General features: G+C 45.8%; 4 pseudogenes; all 4 read left to right on the forward strand.

The window, feature by feature from the left end:
• Positions 1-10580: 10580 nt before the first annotated feature.
• On the forward strand, positions 10581-11246 carry LOC130708747 (cytochrome c oxidase subunit 2-like; annotated as a pseudogene).
• A 248-nt stretch (positions 11247-11494) lies between these two features.
• On the forward strand, positions 11495-12169 carry LOC130708745 (ATP synthase subunit a-like; annotated as a pseudogene).
• A 737-nt stretch (positions 12170-12906) lies between these two features.
• On the forward strand, positions 12907-17075 carry LOC114238214 (NADH-ubiquinone oxidoreductase chain 5-like; annotated as a pseudogene).
• Positions 17076-17654: 579 nt separating this feature from the next.
• On the forward strand, positions 17655-18782 carry LOC130708741 (cytochrome b-like; annotated as a pseudogene).
• Positions 18783-21302: the final 2520 nt, after the last annotated feature.

Genomic DNA, 21302 nt, shown 5'->3' on the forward strand with positions numbered 1-21302 from the left:
CATCATTGACATAAAAAAAATTTTTATTTATCTATTTATCTATCTATCTATCTATTTATTTATTTATTTTTGGCTGCATTGGGTCTTCGTTGCTGCGCGCGGGCTTTCTCTAGTTACGGCGAGCAGGGGCTGCTCTTCGTTGCAGTGCGCAGGCTTCTCATTGCAATGGCTTCTCTTGTTGCGGAGCACGGGCTCTAGGCACGCGGGCTTCAGTGGTTGCGGCGTGTGGCCTCAGTAGCTGTGGCGTGCGGGCTTCAGTAGTTATGGCTCGCGGGCTCTAGAGTGCAGGCTCAGTAGCTGTGACTCACGGGCTTAGTTGCTCTGCCGCATGTGGGATCTTCCTGGACCAGGGATCGAACCCGTGTCCCCTGTGTTGGCAGGCAGACTCTTAACCACTGTGCCACCAGGGAAGTCCCTAGAAGGGTTTATCATCTCTAGGTGGACTCCTGTTTCTGGGGATGCAGGATTTGCAAAATGAGGAAAGGTCACAATATTACCAGCGTTCTTTGAGCCCGAGGCATTGCTCCCCCGTCCAAGGGCTGGGCCTGTCACTGGCCTCCCAAGGCGACCAGGCACCGCCACCACTCCCCAGTGAGCCGGGGGGGGGAATGGGTGGGGTGGTCTCTGCACCCAGCAACCCCCTCCGGTCGCCCTGGGTGGCACACGGCCAGTCACCGCCCAGCGTGTGCCGCGTGTGTAAAGTTTGGAAGAACAGGGCAAAGAGGCCGAGTTTATCAACAGCCTGCAGACACAGCCCCCAACCTCCTGACCACTTCAGATCTTTGTTTTTTTCTTTTAAACCCTTTTGAGCCCCTTTATCAAATACAAGTTCTCTGGGAGAGACCTACTCATGAAACAGCGGAGGGAGGCTGCTGGCTGGAGGGGCAGGTGGCCCTGAGCCCACTGCCGGCCTGGCCTAGATTAGCCCAGCGTCCCCCACGGCTCCCGCACGGAGCCGGGTCGGCTGCAGCCTGGGGGCCCTCCGCCAGCTTGCCAGAGCCGATGCCTCTGCGTCTGCCGCATTTTCCTGCTTTGTTATTTTCTTTGGCTATGCCGCCTGGAACTGAATGAACTCACCAGGCGTGGATCTTCACTGTCATGAAGTGTCCACGATGACGTTTAGATATCCCCCTTAGGAAATCTAGCTGTGGGTCACCCCAGACCATTCATTGCCCCCTCCATGCAGGCCCCCCTGCTTCTGCCTGCATCTTCTTAGCCAAAACCCCCTCTCTCTCTCTGCCTTTCCAGACCTCCAGGGCTCATGGTCACCTCTGCACTGGGTACTCAGGGCTGTCCTTCCAGAGCCTCCAGCCCTGCCTCTCTCCTGACCCACAGGTGCAGGTGGTGCCCAGGCAGCATGGATAGAGCTGGCCAGCTTCTGAATTGGTTCCCATCCGCACCCCCCTACTGTGACCCAGACTTTTCTTCTCGCCAGGAAAGCACCTGGGACCTTCTATTCTACCTGTGGTCTCAGGTCTGTCCCTGCCTTGTGTCGCCTGGCCTGTCCCTCAGCACACAGCAGGCAGTCACAAATATTTGTTGACAAGAAAGGATTCGCTTGATTTCATAAAATCTAGAAGCTGATTCCTGGAGCCAGTGCCCTGCAGAAACAGCTCTCCAGCCCAGTAATTTGTCATCATCCTTGGCCATCGAGCCTGTTGTCTTATCTAAGAAAATATGCCTCCTTCAAGACTCTCTTCTTCTAGAACAGACACTGCAGCTGGCATTTACACTCCCCGTTACATCTGTGGTCTTCATGATCTGGGTTGGTCGCCGTTGTGGGTTAAATTGTGTCCCCTGAAGACATAGGTTCAAGTCCTAACCCTTAGAACTTGTAAATGTGACTTCTTTGGAAATAGGGTCTTTGCAGATGTAATCGAGTTAAAATGAGGTCATACTGGGTGAGGGAGTGGGCCTTAAATTCTATGACCAGTGTCCTCCTAAGGAGAGAGACCCAGAGACAGACAGACACCCAAGGAGCTCGCCGTGTGATGATGGGGTAGAGTTTGGAGGGATGTGGCCAAAGGCCAAGGACTGCCTGCAGCCGCCAGAGGCTGGGAGGGGGCAGGAAGGATCCTCCCCAGAGCCTTCAGAGGGCAGGAGGCCCCACCGGCACCTTGCTTTCCTATTTCCAGCCTCCATTCTGGGAGAGAGAAACTTGTGAGGTTCAAAGCTGTCCCTGTCATAGTGGCCACAGGACACTGTGTGACCACTGAGGCCTGAGAGGGAGCAGGATGGGGTCCTCTGCCTTTTGCCTTGGCCTGCTGGCCGAGGTTTCAGTTCATTCTCAGTCTTACGGACAAAACCCTCAAATGCATTCTCCCCTCAAAGGGCTGATTTTAAACGTACGCGAGAAGGTTCTCTTGCATTTCGCTTCCTGTCACCGACAAGGGGTTACAGGAACAAGTCAGTGGAATCAGGGCCACGGGGCAACTGGCAAAGTGCAGACGGGTTATTCGGGCGCTCAGAGTCACCAAACCAGTTTGGGTTCATCCCCCTCTCAAAGGGCCTTTGCTCTTTAGATGTACTATTTCCTCAGTCCTTTGATGCCCAGAGCCTTACTTTCTTTTCCGTATAAGCTCAGTGTATCTCCCTCCTACTGCACTGTCTATTATGTTTTAAAATAGATTTCTGTGTGTCTCTTAATTGAAAGTGTTATATAAATATTTTCTAACGGCAGGAAAATGGCTTTTCTTCTCAGTTATTGTGTCCATTATTCCCAAGATGATGTATTTTTGACCGTGTCAGCATGTGCCTCGTGAGAAACACCCCGAGGGGACTTGCCTGCAGCCGGCCTGTCTCCGGTTGCCTTTCTTAGATGCCCGCGGACCCCGCACACCCAGCAGGGGCCCAGCTGAGTTTCCCCTTCACACCCTAGTTCGTTGTCCCCAACATCCCCACCTGCGGAGCCAGCCTCTGACAACACACGTACCTCGGGACCACACCCAGGAGTTGGTCCTGTTCTTCCTTTCCTGAACCCCACCCCACATCCAGCTCCTGTCTCCAAAGGCTATTCTGCATCCGGCCACTCTGGCCACCTCCGGGGCCTCCGGAGCTCCGGCCCCGCCACCTTTTGTCTAGACACGGGGATGCCCTTGACTTGTCTCCTAGCCTCATGCTTCCCTCTACAGCCCACTGCTTGCTTAGTAACTAGAGTGCTTTTTTTAATTTAGTTTTTTTTTTAATGTGGTAAAATATGCAAAACATAAATTCACCATCTTAACCATTTTTAAGCATACAGTTCTGTGGCACTGAGCACGTTTACTTTGTTGTGCAACCGTCACCCCCATCCTCTCCAGAACTTTTTCATCTTCCCAGAAGGAAACTCTGTCCACATTAAATACGCTCACTCCCCACCTCCCCCTCTCCCAGCCCCTGACAACCCCCATTCGACTCTGTTTCTTTGAATTTGTCTACTCCAGGGACCTCTTCATATAAGTGGAATCACACAGTATTAGTCCTTTTGTGACTGGCTTATTACACTCAGCATAATGTCCTCAAAGTTCATCCATGCTGTAGCAGGTGTCAGAATTTCCTTCCTTTTTACGGCTGAATCATATTCCATTGTATGGACAGACCGCATTTTGTTTCTCCATTCACTTGGGTTGTCTCCACCTTTTGGCTATTGAGAATAATGCTGCTATAAATGTTGGTGTACAAATATTTGAGTCCCTGCTTTCAGTTATTTTGGGCATATGCCCAGAAGTGGAATTGTTGGATCATATGGTAATTCTGTTCAATTTTTGGAGGAACCGCCACACTGATTTCCACAGGGTGGGTCTTTAAAGAGCCCAAAGCAGATCACATCACTCCCCAGTTCAAGAACCAAGACCTCTCTTTGGTCTGTCCCTGCCTTTCCTGACTGGCTCCCACTCTCTCACCCCGCTCCCCCTGTTCCGTCCGTCTGTCCTTCAGGTGCGTCCCTGCCTTCATCCTCTGCACTTGTAGGCAGATATAGATATAGATATATATTATTCAGCCTTAAAAAAGAAGGAAAGTCTGCACTTTGTGACAACATGGATTAACCTTGAGGACATTATGATAAGTGAAGTAAACCAGACACAGAAGGACAAATACTGCATGATACTATTTATTTGTGGAACCTTAAACAGTCCAACTCATAGAAGCAGAGAGGAGAATGGTGGTTGCCAGGGGCTGGGGGAGGGGAATTGGAGAGATGTTTGTCAAATGGTGCAAAGTTTCAGTTATGCAAGATGGGTTTGGAGAGCTCATGTACAGCCTGGTGGCTATAGTTAACAATACCGTGTTATATACTTGAAATTTGCTCAGTACGTAGATAAGTGTTCTCACCTTGGGAGAAAAAAAAAAAAGAAAGAAGATGGTTGACTATGTGTGGCGATGGGTATGTTAATTAACTTGATCATGGTGATCATTTCACAGTATCTACATCTATAAACTCATCAAGATGAACACCTTAAATATATGCTGTTTTAATTTGTCAGTTATACCTCAGTGAAGCTAAAAAACGGTACTAATATACTAAAAATATTATATATTTTTGAATCAATTAGGTCCCTATACTCCTGGGAAAATGATGTCTCCTGACCTGCCTTATCAATCTGGTATTTTCAATGGATTCATGTTAGAAAAATGCACATTTATGGTGATTACTTGAACTTTGTCCCACTGATATAAAATACCTAATATGTGAGCCAAGTCGTAGCCATGGTGAATATATGTAACACTTTAAGTCAATCTGTTTCCTTGATAATCTCCATATCGGTAGATATATCATTCATTCTGCATTAAAAATAGTCCAGGAATGCTATTTAGACCCTCGTTTTCATGGGCATGAGTCATTTTCTTAGCAACCGTAATGTAGCGTGAGCTTGCCATCGGACACACCCTGTAATGAACGCTGGGTGGCATTTGGAGGGCAAAGCATGGGCACTACACCAGCCACGGTTTTGGACCAATGCTGCCATCAGCATCTCCAGAGGGAGAGCTGGCTGTGGGTGTCCTTGTTGGTCACAGTTGTCAACACTGAAATGAACCTGCAAAGAAGCAACCAGGGCAAGAAGAAGGCATTCAACATGAAGAAATGCAGGCACCAGGAACCTTTCCGGCATTCTTTTAGACCTATCCTGTGTGCAGTAGAAAACATTCTAAATCAGAAATCTGAGACAGATTTCATGAGGTCCACACCCTGTAGCACTGTTCTGACGAGGCTGAGGCCAGAAAGTGTCAGGATTGATGTTAAGGTGGCACCTACAAGCCCAGGGGACCCATCGGGTGACCATTTTAGGGTAGTCGTGTTGTGTGCTCCTCCGAGCCGCCAGAGGTGGCCCCTTCACTCTGGTTGAGGGTGCAGGCATTCTGGTCAAACTGTCGCCTTTGGTGGAGTCTGCCCACTGGGGCTCTGGGGTCCATGGCCAAAGACCAAGGCCAGTGTCAGCTTTCTTCTCTGTCCAGCTGTGTGTGGACAGAAAAAGAAAGTGTGATCACTTTCTGCTGTGGTCATTGTGTCCTGAGAAACCTACAGTTCCAGGATGGCGGCCTGTGCAGGAGAGCCTTCTCCCAGGAAGGTTTAGCTGGTCAACCTGGGGGCCCCTGGAGAGGCTGGATGAACGTTGATGAGGTGAACTTAACCTTCAGTTACATTAGAACGTCTGATAGACGGACTGGGACAACTTCTTCCGTCGTGATCAGCAGTGACACGCGTTGTGCATTCAACGTGCATTTGGCACAGTGCTGAGCGTTCTCCTTGCATGTTAAATAATCAAACCACCATGGGAACCGCAAGTAAACCTCAAGGAAGTATGAATAAACAAAGAGAGAGAACATTCTGGATTAACATAAACTAACATTAACTAACATTAACTAACATTAACATTAACTAACTAACATTAACATAAACTCTTTCCTAAAAAGAGAAGAAAAAAAGCAGTGAGTTGGAACCTACAACCAGCAACCATACTCTCAATGTTTCTCCGACAAGGATAGCTTGGAGGATGGGAATAATTTCCCTGGAAGAAATGCAGGCATGTCTGACGCCAGCTAAACAGCAGAGTCTGGACCCCAAGGGTGGCTCATCGGAGTACCATCGTCGTTACCATCAGCATGAGGGGCATGAAACCAAGCTGACAGCACCGACACCTCAGTGAGTAAAACAAAAGATAAACTCGGACAATGGACCCAGAACAAAAAAAGAATAAGAATACATTCAAACACAGGAGCGGGGTTCTGGAGAGCCCTGAGACTAGAGCCTAGAAAGCAGCGCCTTCAAAAGAAGCCAAACAGCACAGAAATCGTGGAGCCATCGTTAAAGGGCGTTTCTGGAACAGGAAAAACAACCAAGATTGGAAAAAGCAGAGTCACACAATCTCTATGATGCTGAGTCAGCACTGAAGATGTGACAAGATGCTTCCTCGTAAAATGTTCAACATCAGAGAGAATCTGCCAGAAGCCAAGTGCAATGAACTGGCCCCCGGAGGCTGCCCTCGCCCACCCAGCCCCCCGCCCCACACACCTTTGCTCCATGAACCCTTGTGCAGTGAGTGAGCGAACCCAGCAGAAGGTCTGCAGCTTTCTGGTGAAACAAGAGCCAAAGGTGGCGGGATGCTGTGTGTGGAGAAAGATGGTCTGCCTGCAGGGGTGTCGCTCCAAATGCCCCCCCAGATCCCCTTCCCCCTGGGAGCACCACAAGCTCCCGGGGGGGCACTGCCACCGATGAGGTGATGGGCAGTGACGTCAACCACTCTGGGCAAACGACCGGGACCTCAAACCGAACGGGATGTGACGGCGCCCCACAGAGCCAGGCGAAGGTGAGGAGACAAGCACGGCTGCCCGAGCGCCGGGAGAGGCGCGATGGGGAGACAGTTTCTCATGAAAAGCAGGCTGAGATATTGTGTTCCTTTTAATTAGAATCTACGTCCACAGAGAGAGAACTGAGGAAGCCTGCAGAATGCTTCGTGCCCTCACCAGCAGAGTTACAAAGAGTATTTACTTTCTAAGTTCAAGCAAAGAATGCAAGAACACAGAGACTCTGTAAGAATGGAGGGAAGGCAGCAGCAGGATGGGGCCAGGCAAGGATCAAAGCCGAAGAGGGGACCCTGTCCCAGGTCGGGGTCCCAGAGAAGCAGGGAGGTGACAGGACGTTGCCAAGGCCCCAGTGGCTGACGTACCCTGTGCCTGGCCCGGACAAACCACACGGCCTCCCCCTACCCTACAGCCTGGATGGGTCCCTTCACAGCAGGACTGGCCTGGGTGCACGGGGTTCATCATGCTTGGATGGACCTGAAATCCCCCAGGATTCGAAACAGGCATCATCATGAACAACCAACAGAAGGAGAAAAGCTGAGCTCGGCCCGGGGGGTGCTGAGGGACCCCCACAGAGGCAGCCCCGTGGCTGGTCCTGATGCTGGAGACTGGCTCCCACTGGGGTGAGCCAGGATGCTTGGGCGGCCTGGGCCTCAGTCCCCCAGGCGGGGCCGCAGGCCTGGAAGGCAAGGAGCACGTCCTCCAGGTCAGGAGGATGGGGCCCAAGACACCTTTGCTTCCTTCCTTTCGCTACTGATACCCAGAGAGTTGCTGCCAACCTGTTTTCCAAATGCGAGAACACACTGGAAGATTTATTTTCTGTAGAAAGGCAGAAAACAAATAGGAAATATTATTTCAGAGAACTTGCACGGGGTAATTATTTATGAATGTATTACCGACCATATGGTCTCCTACGCTGGTTTGAGGGGGTAATGATTTTTATAATTACCTGTGTTTAGAAATACCTTCATGCAAAGAAGTAAACATGCCTCCTGCTGAGAACAGAAGCAGTCTCTCCTCTTCCATAATGAGTGAGCTTTTCTTCAGCCAAAGCCTGAAATTACTTTTGGTTTCTCAGGGCCAACGTGAGACAGAGGCCCCGGGCCGGGATCCAGCCTGTGGGGCGTCAGATCTCTCCCAAGTGTCTTCCGTATGCTGCCCTCTGGTGTGACAAAGGTGACCATGGGGTGGCGGGGGCGGGTCAGGCACAGACCTGCCCTCAGGACACAGGTCCCCCTCCCCTGTCCACACGAGAGTCTGCCATCCCCGCCTCTCTGGCCACCTGCCTCAGGTCCGTGTCCTGTGTCCAGAGCCATCTCCTGTCACATGTGACCCGTCACTTCCCTGACTGGAGCCCCAACCCCTGCCCCCGTGGTCCACGATGGGAGCCCCCCAGAGCCAGCGGGATGAGATGCAGGCAGACCAGGACAGAGTGGTGAGGTGATGAAGAGAGCAGGATGATTTGAAAGTTCTGTCCTTTATTCTTGGATGATGTCTTTCCTACTTTTGGGGGCTAAAATCTTTTTTATGGATCGATGGGCATTTGTGATTTGAATAGTCATTTCTTGTCCCTTCTCCCAAAGTCCTGTGTTAGTTTTCTGAATCAGCAATGTGTGTGCATGTGTATATGCGTGTATGTGTGTGTGTGTGTGTGGGGGGGTGATGGGTGAGAGGGAAGTGGGAGGAGGCCTGGGGCCTGCAATTGGCTGGACTTGAACTTGGGACCACAGGCCCATCACTGGACCCCTGACTCCACGGCCACTGCCGGGCATCAGCTGTGTGGAGCAGCGGTGGGGACCCCGTGCGGCTGGGCAGGCCCCTGGACTGTCCTGTGTCCCCACTCCTTCACTGTGAAGCAGGGTGATGGTAGCGGCAGCCTCCTTGGGAGGAGGAGACCTGTGCTCATGTCTGTAAGAGGTCTGGCCGCGGTGAGTGCTACGTGCGTGCACGCTCACACGTATGCATGTGTGCACACATGCCCGTGCACGCCAGTGGGAGCAGGGGTGCCCTTGAGGAGGGAACTGCTGCTTTGCCTGGGAGTCCGCTCTGGATCACCTGAAGGGGAGAAAGGGGGAGGGGGGGAACAGCGAGTTCTTGGGGCCCAGCAGCTCCAGGCTCCAGCGGCTGCCCTTCCTCTGCCTCCTGGCAACCTGGGGCTCGCAAACATTTTAGTGGCTCCTGCTAAATATTTCAGGCTGATAAATATTCTGACGCTGCCTGGTGTTAAGCCACGCCCCCTGTGGTGATAGAAACCATCTCTCCAGAATTTCCAGAAATGCCTTCCAGTTCTGGGTTGACATTTTTATTTTCCAGGAGCTGCTTGCGATGACCTGTGAGCCGATGCCTTTGGCGCTTCCTTTGGCCACGATGCCTGGTTTCGTGCAGTTAAAACACCTGTTTTCTCTGGTTGTGCCACATAAGCTTATGAGTTTTACATGGAAATGTGACCTGCTTTCTTTAGCGAGTCTGCCCCTTAGGGGGCTCCCAGTGAACTGGTCCCCATCGGCCTGCAGCTCCCGCTGGGCAGGAAACGGGGCGCCCGCTCTGTCCTGTGCCCCAGTAAGATGTGTCGGGCTTAGCGAGACCAGTGGCTCCCAGGTTGGATTTAGAGCTCCTCTCTTCTGTTGAGTGAGCCCTGTTACAGAGTCTCCCACACTTACACTCACGCTGGGAGCATCTACTGAGCGCCTACTGTGTGCCAAGCATGGTGTGAAGGGCAGTAAAGGGTGACTTCCACCAGCACCCAGGCTCTGGCTGCAGCAGTGTGTGTGTGTACCATATCTGCACACATGGAAGGACCCCTGCTTCTCACTCCAGTGCGTGACCACCCAGCCCTAACCCGGCCATTCTCAGGGCTCACCGAGCAAGGCCTCCACCCGGAGCCCCAGGTCTCGGTTCTGCTACTTCTGATTCAAGGCCAGTTAACAGAGAAGCTTCAGTCCAGCCCTCATATCACCACTGATGAAGCATCTGCTCGACGGGCCCTTTCCAAGACCCTGTGGTGTGACAGGCATCTGTTGGCTTCGAAAGATCCAGAATGTCCTAGACTCGACTCCTCCCTGGGAAGGACTCACTGCTTCCTGCTGGAATCGGACAAACACAAATAATCCCAATCTAATGAGATAAGAACACAGATGGCTTAGAGCTAGGTTCGGGGTTAGGCATAATTAAGGCAGCAGATGGGGAAATTCAAGTGAAAATTCAGTAAAATTTTAATTGAAAGATGATGTATTTCCACCCTAAGATCCTTTACAGGTGAGCTCACATTTCACGCCCCTGCCCCCCTCCCCAGCAAACACACAATCCCAATCAAGCCTGTTCCAAGCTATGTGGTCGTCACTCCTCCCCCTCAGCCTGAGGAGCTCGACCTGGTCACTCTTCCTGTAACTCTTCCCTGTTGCTGGGCCCAGGAAGAGATGCACACGTCCCTCTTAGGGTGGGCAGTGAGGGCGGGACGCAGAGGAGAGAGGAGGGTAGTTGGAGGGCGCCCGGTGCAGCGGAGGCAGGGACCTGGTCTAGATAGCTACCCCTGCTCGGCCTCCCAGGTGGCCCCATACATCCTAGGTCTCGGGCTGTCTTCCTCTTGGATGTGCTGGGCTGTCCGTCTCTGCCATCGTCTTGGGGATCTGCCCCCAGCCACCGCTGGGAAGCTCTCTTCACCCTGGAGGGGGAGATCCCCAAGGTCCTTGTCCGTAGGGGGACACCATAACCACTATGTCTTTCTCCATAAACGAGGTATTAGTAAAATTTTATGTAACTTTGTCAAAGTTAAGTCACAGATGGAAATCCTGTATATCTCTATGGCATATCCTTTCCAACTAGTGTTTCAAGACGCAACATCAACCATCATGGAAGAATTACTACACTTTCATGACCACATACTAATAACTGTCTTCTTCATTAGCTCTCTGGTTCTTTATATCATTTCACTAACGCTAACAGCTAAGCTAACACATACCAGCACAATAGACGCACAAGAAGTAGAAAGCATCTGAAACACCTTACCGGCCATTATCCTGAGTTTAATTGCCCTGCCATCGTTGCGAGTCCTCCACATGACAGATGAAATCAACAACCCGTCTCTTACTGTAAAAACTACAGGCCACCAGTGATACTGAAGTTATAAGTACACTGACTACAAAGACTTAAATTTTGACTCCTATATAATCCCAACATCAGACTTAAAACCAGGGGAGCTACGGCTGCTAGAAGCAGATAACCGAGTAGTGTTGCCCATAGAAATAACAATCCGAATAATAATCTCCTCCAAAGATGTATTACACTCAGGAGCCGTACCTTCCCTAGGCCTGAAAACGGACGCAATCCCAGGGCGCCTAGATCAAACAGCCCTAATATCAACACGACCAGGTTTGCATTACGGACAGTGTTCAGAGATTTGTGGGTCAAACCATAGCTTCATGCCGATTGTCCTTGAGTTAGTATCCCTAAAATACTTCGAAAAATGATCCGCATCAATATTGTAAACTCATTAAGAAGCTAGGTAGCGTTAACCTTTTAAGTTAAAGACTGAGAGCTAAGACGCTCCTTAATGGCATGCCACAATTAGATACATCAACATGATTCTCTACCATTTCATCTATTTTCTAACACTGTTTATTATATTTCAACTAAAAGTCTCAAAGTACACTTAGTACCCCAACCTAGAGTCAACACACACCAAAGTGCAAAAACAGTCCACCCCTTGAGAAACAAAATGAACGAAAATCTATTTGCCTCTTTCGTAACCCTAACAATAATAGGCCTCCTTGTAGTCATTTTAATTATTATGTTTCCAAGTATTTTACTTCCAACATCAAAACGACTAATTAATAATCACATAATTTCCCTTCAACAATGACTAGTCCAACTTACATCAAAATAATAAGCACCCAGAATCACAAGGGACAGACTTGATCACTAATACTAATATCATTCATTTTATTTATTGGGTCAACCAACCTTCTGGGACTACTACCCCACCCATTTACACCCACCTCACAGCTCTCAATAAATGTGGAATAGCCGTTCTCCTATGAGCCGGCACCGTGATTACAGGTTTTTGAAACAAAACAAAAGTATCTTTAGCTCACTTCTTACCACAAGGCACACCCACCTCCCTTACCCCCATACTAGTGATTATCGAACTATCAGCCTGTTTATCTAGCCGGTAGCACTAGCTGTGTGATTAACAGCCAATATTACAGCAGGACATGTATTAATGCATCTAAACAGAGGGACAACTTTAGCACTAATAAGCATCAACACTGCCACAGTTTTTATTACATTCATCATTCTCACTCTACTCACTATCCTCGAATTTGCCATTGCTATAATTCCAGCCTATGTGTTTACCCTCCTAGTAAGCCTATATCTGCGTGACAACACATAATGACCCACCAGACCCACACATATCACATAGTAAACCCCAGTCCTTGACCTCTTACAGGAGCCCTTTCAGCGCTCCTCATAACATCAGGCCTAATCATGTGATTCCACCTCAACTCAATAATACTACTAATATTAGGCCTACTCACTAATACTCTAACAATATATCAGTGCTGGCGAGATGTTATTCGAGAGAGCACCTTCCAAGGCCATCACACACCAATCGTCCAAAAAGGGCTTGGATATGGAATAATCTTATTTATCATCTCAAAAGTCCTCTTTTTTTTTACCGGCTTCTTTTGAGCCTTCTGTCACTCAAGCCTCACCCCTACTCCTGAATTAGGCGGGTGCTGGGCGCTAACAGGCATTCACCCTCTAAATCCTCTAGAAGTGCTGCTCCTCAACACTTCCGTGCTATTAGCCTCTGGGTGTCTATCACCTGGGCCCACCACAGCCTCATGGAAGGAAATCGCCAGCACATACTCCAAGCCCTCTTTATGACAATTGCCCTGGGCGTATATTTTACACTCCTACAAGCCTTGGAGTATTGTGAAGCTCCATTTACAATCTCAGATGGAGTATATGGATCAACTTTCTTTGTGGCCACAGGGTTCCATGGACTGCACATAATCATTGGGTCCACCTTCCTTATTGTCTGTTTTCTACACCAATTAAAATTCCACTTCGCATCCAACCACCACTTTGGCTTTGAAGCCGCTGCTTGATACTGACATTCTGTAGATGTTGTATGACTATTCCTTTACGTATCTATCTATTGATGAGGCTCATAATTCTTTTAGTATTAATTAATGCAACTGATTTCTAATCAGTTAGTTTCGGTACCCCCCGAAAAAGAATAATAAACTTAATACTGACCCTATTAACACGTACTACACTGGCCTCATTGCTCATACTCATCGCCTTCTGACTCCCCCAGCTAAACATGTACGCAGAGAAAACAAGCCCTTATGAATGCAGATTTGACCTTATAGGATCCGCCCGCCTGCCTTTTTCCATAAAATTTTTCCTAGTAGCAATCACATTCCTCCTTTTTGACCTAGAAATTGTCCTCCTACTGCCCATCTCCTGAGCAACTCAAACAAGTAATCTAAAAACAATACTCACCATGGTTTTACTTATAATCTCATTATTGGCAATTAGCCTGGCCTACGAGCGAACTCAAAAAGGACTGGAGTGGACTGAATATGGTATTTAGTTTAAAACAAAACAAATGATTTCGACTCATTAGAGTATGACTAAACTCATAATTACCAAGTGTCTTCAGTGTACATATATATTATTATAGCTTTCACAGTATCCCTTGTAGGGCTGCTAATATATCGATCCCACTTAATGTCCTCACTATTACGTCTAGAAGGCATAATATTATCACTATACATCCTGGTGACCCTAATAATCCTAAACTCACACTTCACCTTAGCCAGCATAATACCCATCATCCTACTGGTGTTCACAGCCTGTAAAGCCGCACTCAGATTATCCTTGTTAGTAATAGTATCAAATACGTATGGCTCCGACTATGTACAAAACCTTAACCTCCTCCAATGCTAAAATTTATTATCCCTACGATTATACTAATACCACTGACTTGATTATCAAAAAACAATATAATCTGAATTAACGTTACAACCCATTGCCTGCTAATTAGCCTCACAATCCTGCTTCTTCTTAACCAGTTTAATGATAATAGACTTAATTTCTCATTAATATTTTTTTCCGACTCCCTATCTGCACCTCTACTGATTTTGACAATATACTCCTACCTCTGATATTAATAGCCAGTCAATCTCACCTGCTCAAAGAATCACTGACCCGAAAAAAGCTATGCATCACTATACTAATCATATTACAAACATTTTTAATCGTAACATTTACCGCCACAGAACTAATTCTGTTTTACATCATATTCGAGGCCACACTAATTCCTACACTCATCATCACTCGATGAGGTAACCAAACAGAACGCCTCAACGCAGGGCTCTATCTTCTATTCTACACACAGGTCGGATCACTCCTGCGGCTAGTGGTATTAGTATATATCCAAAACACCACGGGCTCTCTGAATTTCCTCGTACTTCAATATTGAACCCAAGCATTACCCAACTCCTGATCCAACGTTTTTATATGACTAGCCTGCACAATAGCCTTTATGGTAAAAATACCCCTCTATGGCCTCCACCTTTGACTACCAAAGCACACGTAGAAGCTTCCATCGCAGGCTCTATAGTCCTTGCAGACGTATTAGTAAAACTCGGGGACTACGGCATGCTATGAACTACAAAAATACTCAATCCCCTGATAGAATTCGTAGCATACCCTTTTCTTATGCTCTCCTTATGAGGGATAATCATAACCAGTTCAATCTGTCTACGCCAAACAGACCTAAAATCACTTATTGCGTATTCTTCCGTCAGTCACATAGCACTTGTTATTGCAGCTATCCTCATCCAGACTCCTTGACGTTACATAGGAGCCACCACTTTAATAATCGCCCATGGCCTCACATCATCTATATTATTCTGCCTAGCAAACTCAAACTATGAGCGAGTTCATAGCCGAACTATAATTTTAGCCTGAGGCGTACAAACCCTCCTCCCACTAATAGCCACTTGATGACTACTGGCAAGCCTGACAAACTTAGCCCTACCTCCAACTATTAATCTAATTGGAGAACTGTTTGTAGTTATATCAACCTTCTCATGATCAAATTTTACCATTATCTTAATAGGAACTAACATTGTAATTACAGCCCTATATTCTATATACATACTAATTACGACACAACGCAGTAAACACACACACCATATTAATAATATTACACCCTCCTTCGCACGAGAAAACGCCCTTGTAGCCCTCCACATTCTACCCCTCCAACTCCTGTCACTAAATCCCAAAATCATCCTGGGCCCCCTGTATTGTAAATATAGTTTTAAAAAAACACTAGATTGTGAATCTAGTAACAGAAGACTGAGACTTCTTATTTACCGAGAAAGTACTGCAAGAACTGCTATTTCATACCCCCGTGCCTAACAGTATGGCTTTTTCAGGCTTTTAAAGGATAGTAGTTATCCATTGGTCTTAGGAGCCAAAAAATTGGTGCAATTCCGAGTCATAAACCTATTTTCCTCTTTTGCTTTGGTCACACACTAATACTAATTAACCCAATTATAATAACTAACATAGATTTCTACAAAAGTGACAAATATCCATCATATGTAAAAAAATACTGTCTCATGTGCTTTTATTACCAGCCTAGTTCCAACGATAATATTCCTCCACACAGGCCAAGAAATAATTATTTCAAACTGACATTGAATCACTGTCCAAACCCTTAAATTAACACTTAGCTTCAAAATAGATTACTTCTCAATAATATTCGTACCAGTAGCATTATCTGTTACGTGGTCCATTATGGAGCTCTCAATATGGTACATACACTTAGACCCTTGCATTAATCAGTTCTCCAAGTACCTACTCCTCTTCCTCATCACCATGCTAATCCTCGTTACTGTCAATAACCTCTTCCAGCTTTTTATTGGATGGGAGGGGGTTGGAATTATATCCTTCCTACTCATTGGGTGATGATATGGATGAGCAGACAAAAACACAGCTGTTCCCCAAGCAATCTTATACAACCTCATTGGGGATATCTGGTTCATTATATCAATAGCATGATTCCTGTTTAACTCAAACACATGAGATCTGAAACAAATTTTTATACTCGACCTAAATCCCTCGAACCTCCCCCTTATAGGACTCGTACTAGTCGCAGCCGGAAAATCAGCCCACTTTGGATTCCACCCTTGACTCCCTTCAGCAATAGAGGGCCCCACCCCTGTATCACCCCTGCTCCACTCAAACACGACAGTTGTGGCAGGAGTCTTCCTACTTATTCGATTTTACCCTTTAACAGAAAACAACAAACTTATTCCAGCAATAGCGCTGTGCTTAGGAGCCCTCACCACCCTATTCACAGCTATATGCACTCTCACCCAAAATGACATTAAAAAAATTATCACTTTCTCCACTTCAGGCCAATTAGGCTGAATAATGGTAACGATCGGCATCAACAAACCCTATCCAGCATTCTTGCACATCTGCACACATGCTTTTCTTAAGGTCATGCTATTCATATGCTCCGGATCCATTAGTCACAGGCTGAATGACGAACCAGATATTCGAAACATAGGCGGCCTATTCAAGGCTTTACCCTTCACCACAACAGCCCTCATTATCGGGTGTCTGGCATTAACAGGAATGCCTTTCCTCACCGGCTTCTATTCTAAAGACTTGATCATCGAAGCTGCTAACACGTCTTACACCAACGCCTGAGCCCTGTTAATAACTCTAATTGCCACCTCCCTCACAGCTGTCTATAGCACCCTTCTTCGCTCTGTTAGGACAACCCTGCTTCTCTCCCTGAACCCACATCGATGAAAATGGCCCCCTCTTAATTAACTCCATCAAACGCCTACTCATTGGAAATGTCTTTGCCGGGTTCATTATCTCCAACAACAGTCCCCCTAATAACCATACCCTTAAATCTAGAACTAACTGCCCTTGCAGTAACCATCCTAGGCTTCGTATTGGCACTCGAAATCAACCTTAACACACATTCACCCTCAAATACTCTTAAATTCTCTAGTCTCTTAGGATATTTCTCCACCATCATGTACCGTCTTCCCCCTTACCCAAACCTAAGCCAAAAGTCAGCATCTTCCCTTTTGGACTTAACCTGACCAGAAAACATTTTACCAAAACCCACATCCCTTACTCAACTAAAGTTCTCCACACTAATCTCAAGCCAAAAAGGCCTTATCAAACTATACTTCCTATCGTTCCTCATTACTCTCACCCTTACCATGCTTTTATTTAATTACCACGAGTAATCTCCATAATAACCACAACACCAATAAGCAACGACCAACGAACGAGTAACAATCGCCAACCAGGTACCATTACTATATAATGCCGCAGTCCCTGTTGCCTCCTCACTAAAAAAGCCAGAGTCACCAGTATCATAAATAACTCAGTCTCCCAACCCATTGAACTTGATCACAACTTCCACCTCCTCATCCTTTAAAATATAAAATACCATCAAAAATTCTATTATCAACACTGAAAGAAACGCCCCCAAGACAGTCTTATTAGAAACCCAAACCTCAGAATACTGCTCAGTGGCCATAGCCGTCGTATAGCCAAACACAACTAATATCCCCCCTGAATAAACCAAAAACACTATCAAACCTAAAAATGAACGACCAAAGTTCAACACGATCCCACACCCAATACCACCACTCACAATCAACCCAAAGCCCCCATAAATAGGCGAAGGTTTTGAAGAAACCCTCACAAAACTGATCACAAAAATAACACTTAAAATAAATACATCATCATCATTCTCACATGGATTCCAACCATGACCAATGACATGAAAAATCATCAGTCATTCAACTATAAGAACACCAATGACCAACATCCGAAAAACACACCCACTAATAAAAATCAACAATACATTTATTGACCTCCCAACCCCATCAAACATTTCATCATGATGGAATTTTGGCTCTCTACTAGGCATTTGCCTGATCCTACAAATCCTAACAGGCTTATTCCTAGCAGTACACTACACACCAGACACAACAACTGCCTTCTCATCAGTAGTACACATCTGTTGAGACGTTAACTATGGATGACTCATTCGATATATACATGCAAACGGAGCTTCCATATTCTTTATCCGCCTTTATATTCACGTAAGACGTGGCCTATATTATGGGTCCTGTGCCTTTCTAGAAACATGAAACATCGGAATTATTCTACTGCTTACAGTCATAGCTACTGCATTCATAGGCTATGTTCTACCATGAGGACAAATGTCATTCTGAGGGGCAAGAGTCATTACAAACCCTCTCTCAGCAATCCCATACATTGGCACTACTCTTGTCGAATGGATCTGAGGCGGCTTTTCTGTAGACAAAGCAACACTCATGCGATCCTTCGCTCTTCATTTTATTCTCCCCTTCATCATTACAGTGCTAGCAGCTGTCCACCTACTATTTTTCCACGAAACAGGATCCAACAACCCCACAGGAATCCTATCTGACACAGACAAAATTCCATTCCACCCCTATTACACAATCAAAGACATCCTAGGTGCCCTACTACTAATCCTAGCCTCACTAATACTAGTCTTATTTTCACTCAACTTGCTAGGCGACCCTGACAACTACACCCTAGCAAACCCACTCAACACACGACCGCACATTAAACCAGAGTGATACTTTCTATTCGTATATGCAATTCTACGATCAATCCCCAACAAACTAGGAGTCTTAGCCCTATTGCTCTCAATCCTAATTCTAGCATTTATCCCAATACTCCACAAATCCAAACAATGAAGCATAACATTCCGATCCCTTAGCCAGTTCTTATTTTGAGTGCTAGTGGCAGACCTACTAACACTAACATGGATTGGAGGACAACCTGTAGAACACTCCATCATTATCGGACAACTCGCATCTATTTTTTACTTTCTTTTAATTCTAGTGCTAATACCAGTAACTAGCATCATTGAAAACAATCTCCTGAAATGAAGAGTCTTTGTAGTATATCACATTATCCTGGTCTTGTAAACCAGAAGAGGAGAATAACACACCTCCCTAACACTCAAGGAAGAAGCCCTAAGCTTCGCCGCCAACACCCAAAGCTGAAATTCTACTTAAACTATTCCCTGAAATTATAAGACATTTACAAAATTATTAAGTACTATATCAGTATTAAAACAGTCCATTTTATCACAAACTACTATGTACATCGTGCATACTTGTACTACCACATTAATAAGTACATATACCTTATATGTGCATATTACATTATATGTATAATTGTACATTACACTATCTACCCCATGCTTATAGGCATGTACATCTTATTATTAGTATTGCATAGTACATATAGATTATTAATCGTACATAGTACATTGAGTCAAATCAATTCTAGTCAACCTGCATATCCTGTCCATTAGACCATGAGCTTAATCACCAGGCCGCGTGAAACCATCAACCTGCTCGGCAGGTGCCCCTCTTCTGATAAACCTCACCAGCCCTTGATAATTCAGTCTATATACCGCCATCTTCAGCAAACCCTAAAAAGGAGCAAAAGTAAGCACAACTATAACACATAAAAATGTTAGGTCAAGGTGTAACCCATGGGGTGGGAAGAAATGGGCTACATTTTCTACACCAAGGACACTCTCTTACCTGCATGAAAGTTTTTATGAAGCCTAAAAACCAAAGGAGGATTTAGTAGTAAATTAAGAATAGAGTGCTTGAAAACCATAATTCAAAAAGAGTCATGTACCACAATGTTCATTGCAGCTCTATTTATAATAGCCAGGACATGGAAGCAACCTAAGTGTCCATTGACAGATGAATGGATAAAGAAGATGTGGTACATATATACAATGGAATATTACTCAGCCATAAGAATAAATGAAATTGAGTTATTTGTAGTGAGGTGGATGGACATAGAGTCTGTCATACAGAGTGAAGTAAGTCAGAATGAAAAACAAATACCGTATGCTAACACATATATATGGAATCTAAAAAGAAAAAAAGGTTCTGAAGAACCTAGGGGCAGGACAGGAATAAAGAGGCAGACATAGAGAATGGACTTGAGGACATGGGGAAGGGGAAGGGTAAGCTGGGACCAAGTGAGAGAGTGGTATGGACATATATACACTACCAAATGTAAAATAGATAGCTAGTGGGAAGCAGCCGCATAGCACAGGGAGATCAGCTCGGTGCTTTGTGACCACCTAGAGGGGTGGGATAGGAAAGGTGGGAGGGAGAAGCAAGAGGGAGGAGATATGGGGATATATGTATATGTATAGCTGATACACTTTGTTATAAAGCAGAAACTAACACACCACTGTAAAGCAATTATACTCCAATAAGATGTTAAAAAAAGAAGAATAGAGTGCTTAATTGAATAAGGCCGTGAAACAAGCACACACCACCCGTCACCCTCCTCAGGTACTATGACAAAACCATAACTTATTAACAAATGCTAGTCAATTATATGAGAGGAGATAAGTCGTAACAAGGTAAGCGTACTGGAAGATGTGCTTGGATAAACCAAAGCATAGCTTAAATAAAGCACCTAGTTTACACCTAGAAGATTTCATAGCCTATGAATGCCTAGAACTAAACCTGGCCCACACCCCTCCCACCATACTAGCACGAACCAATCAAATAAAACATTCACCTAACATCTAAAGTAAAGGAGATAGAAATTTAAATACTAATGGTGCCGTAGAGAAAGTGCCGTAAGGGAATGAGGACAGAAACATTAAAAGTAACAAAAAGCAAAGCTTACCCCTTGTACCTTTTGCATAATGATTTAACTAGCAATATTTTAACAAAGAGAACTTAAGTTAAACTACCCAAAACCAGACGAGCTACTTATGAACAGTTACTAGAACAAACTCATCTATGTGGCAAAATAGTGAGAAGATTTACAAGTAGAGGTGACAAGCCTAGCCAGCCTGGTGATAGCTGGTTGTCCAGGAAAAGAATTTCAGTTCAGCGTTAAATAGTACTAAGAACCTCTTGTAAGTTTCAATGTATATTTAAATGTTAGTCTAAAAAGGTACAGCTTTTTAGAAACGGGTACAACTTTAAGTAGAGAGTAAAAACAAACAGCACCATAGTTGGTTTAAAAGCAGCCACCACAGAAAGAGAAAAACAAATACCGTATGCTAACACATATATATGGAATCTAAGGAGAAAAAAAAAGAAAAGGTCATGAAGAACCTAGTGGCAAGAGGGGAATAAAGACACAGACCTACTAGAGAATGGACTTAAGGATATGGGGAGGGGGAAGGGTAAGCTGTGACAAAGTGAGAGAGTGGCATGGACATATATACACTACCAGATGTAAAATAGATAGCTAGTGGGAAGCAACCACATAGCACAGGGAGATAAGCTCAGTGCTTTGTGACCACCTAGAAGGGTGGGATAGGGAGGGTGGGAGGGAGGGAGATGCAAGAGGGAAGAGATATGGGGATATATGTATATGTATAACTGATTCAGTTTATTATAAAGCAGAAACTA

The sequence above is a fragment of the Balaenoptera acutorostrata genome, chromosome 8 (assembly GCF_949987535.1).
Source record: "Balaenoptera acutorostrata chromosome 8, mBalAcu1.1, whole genome shotgun sequence".
Lineage (NCBI taxonomy): Eukaryota > Metazoa > Chordata > Mammalia > Artiodactyla > Balaenopteridae > Balaenoptera > Balaenoptera acutorostrata.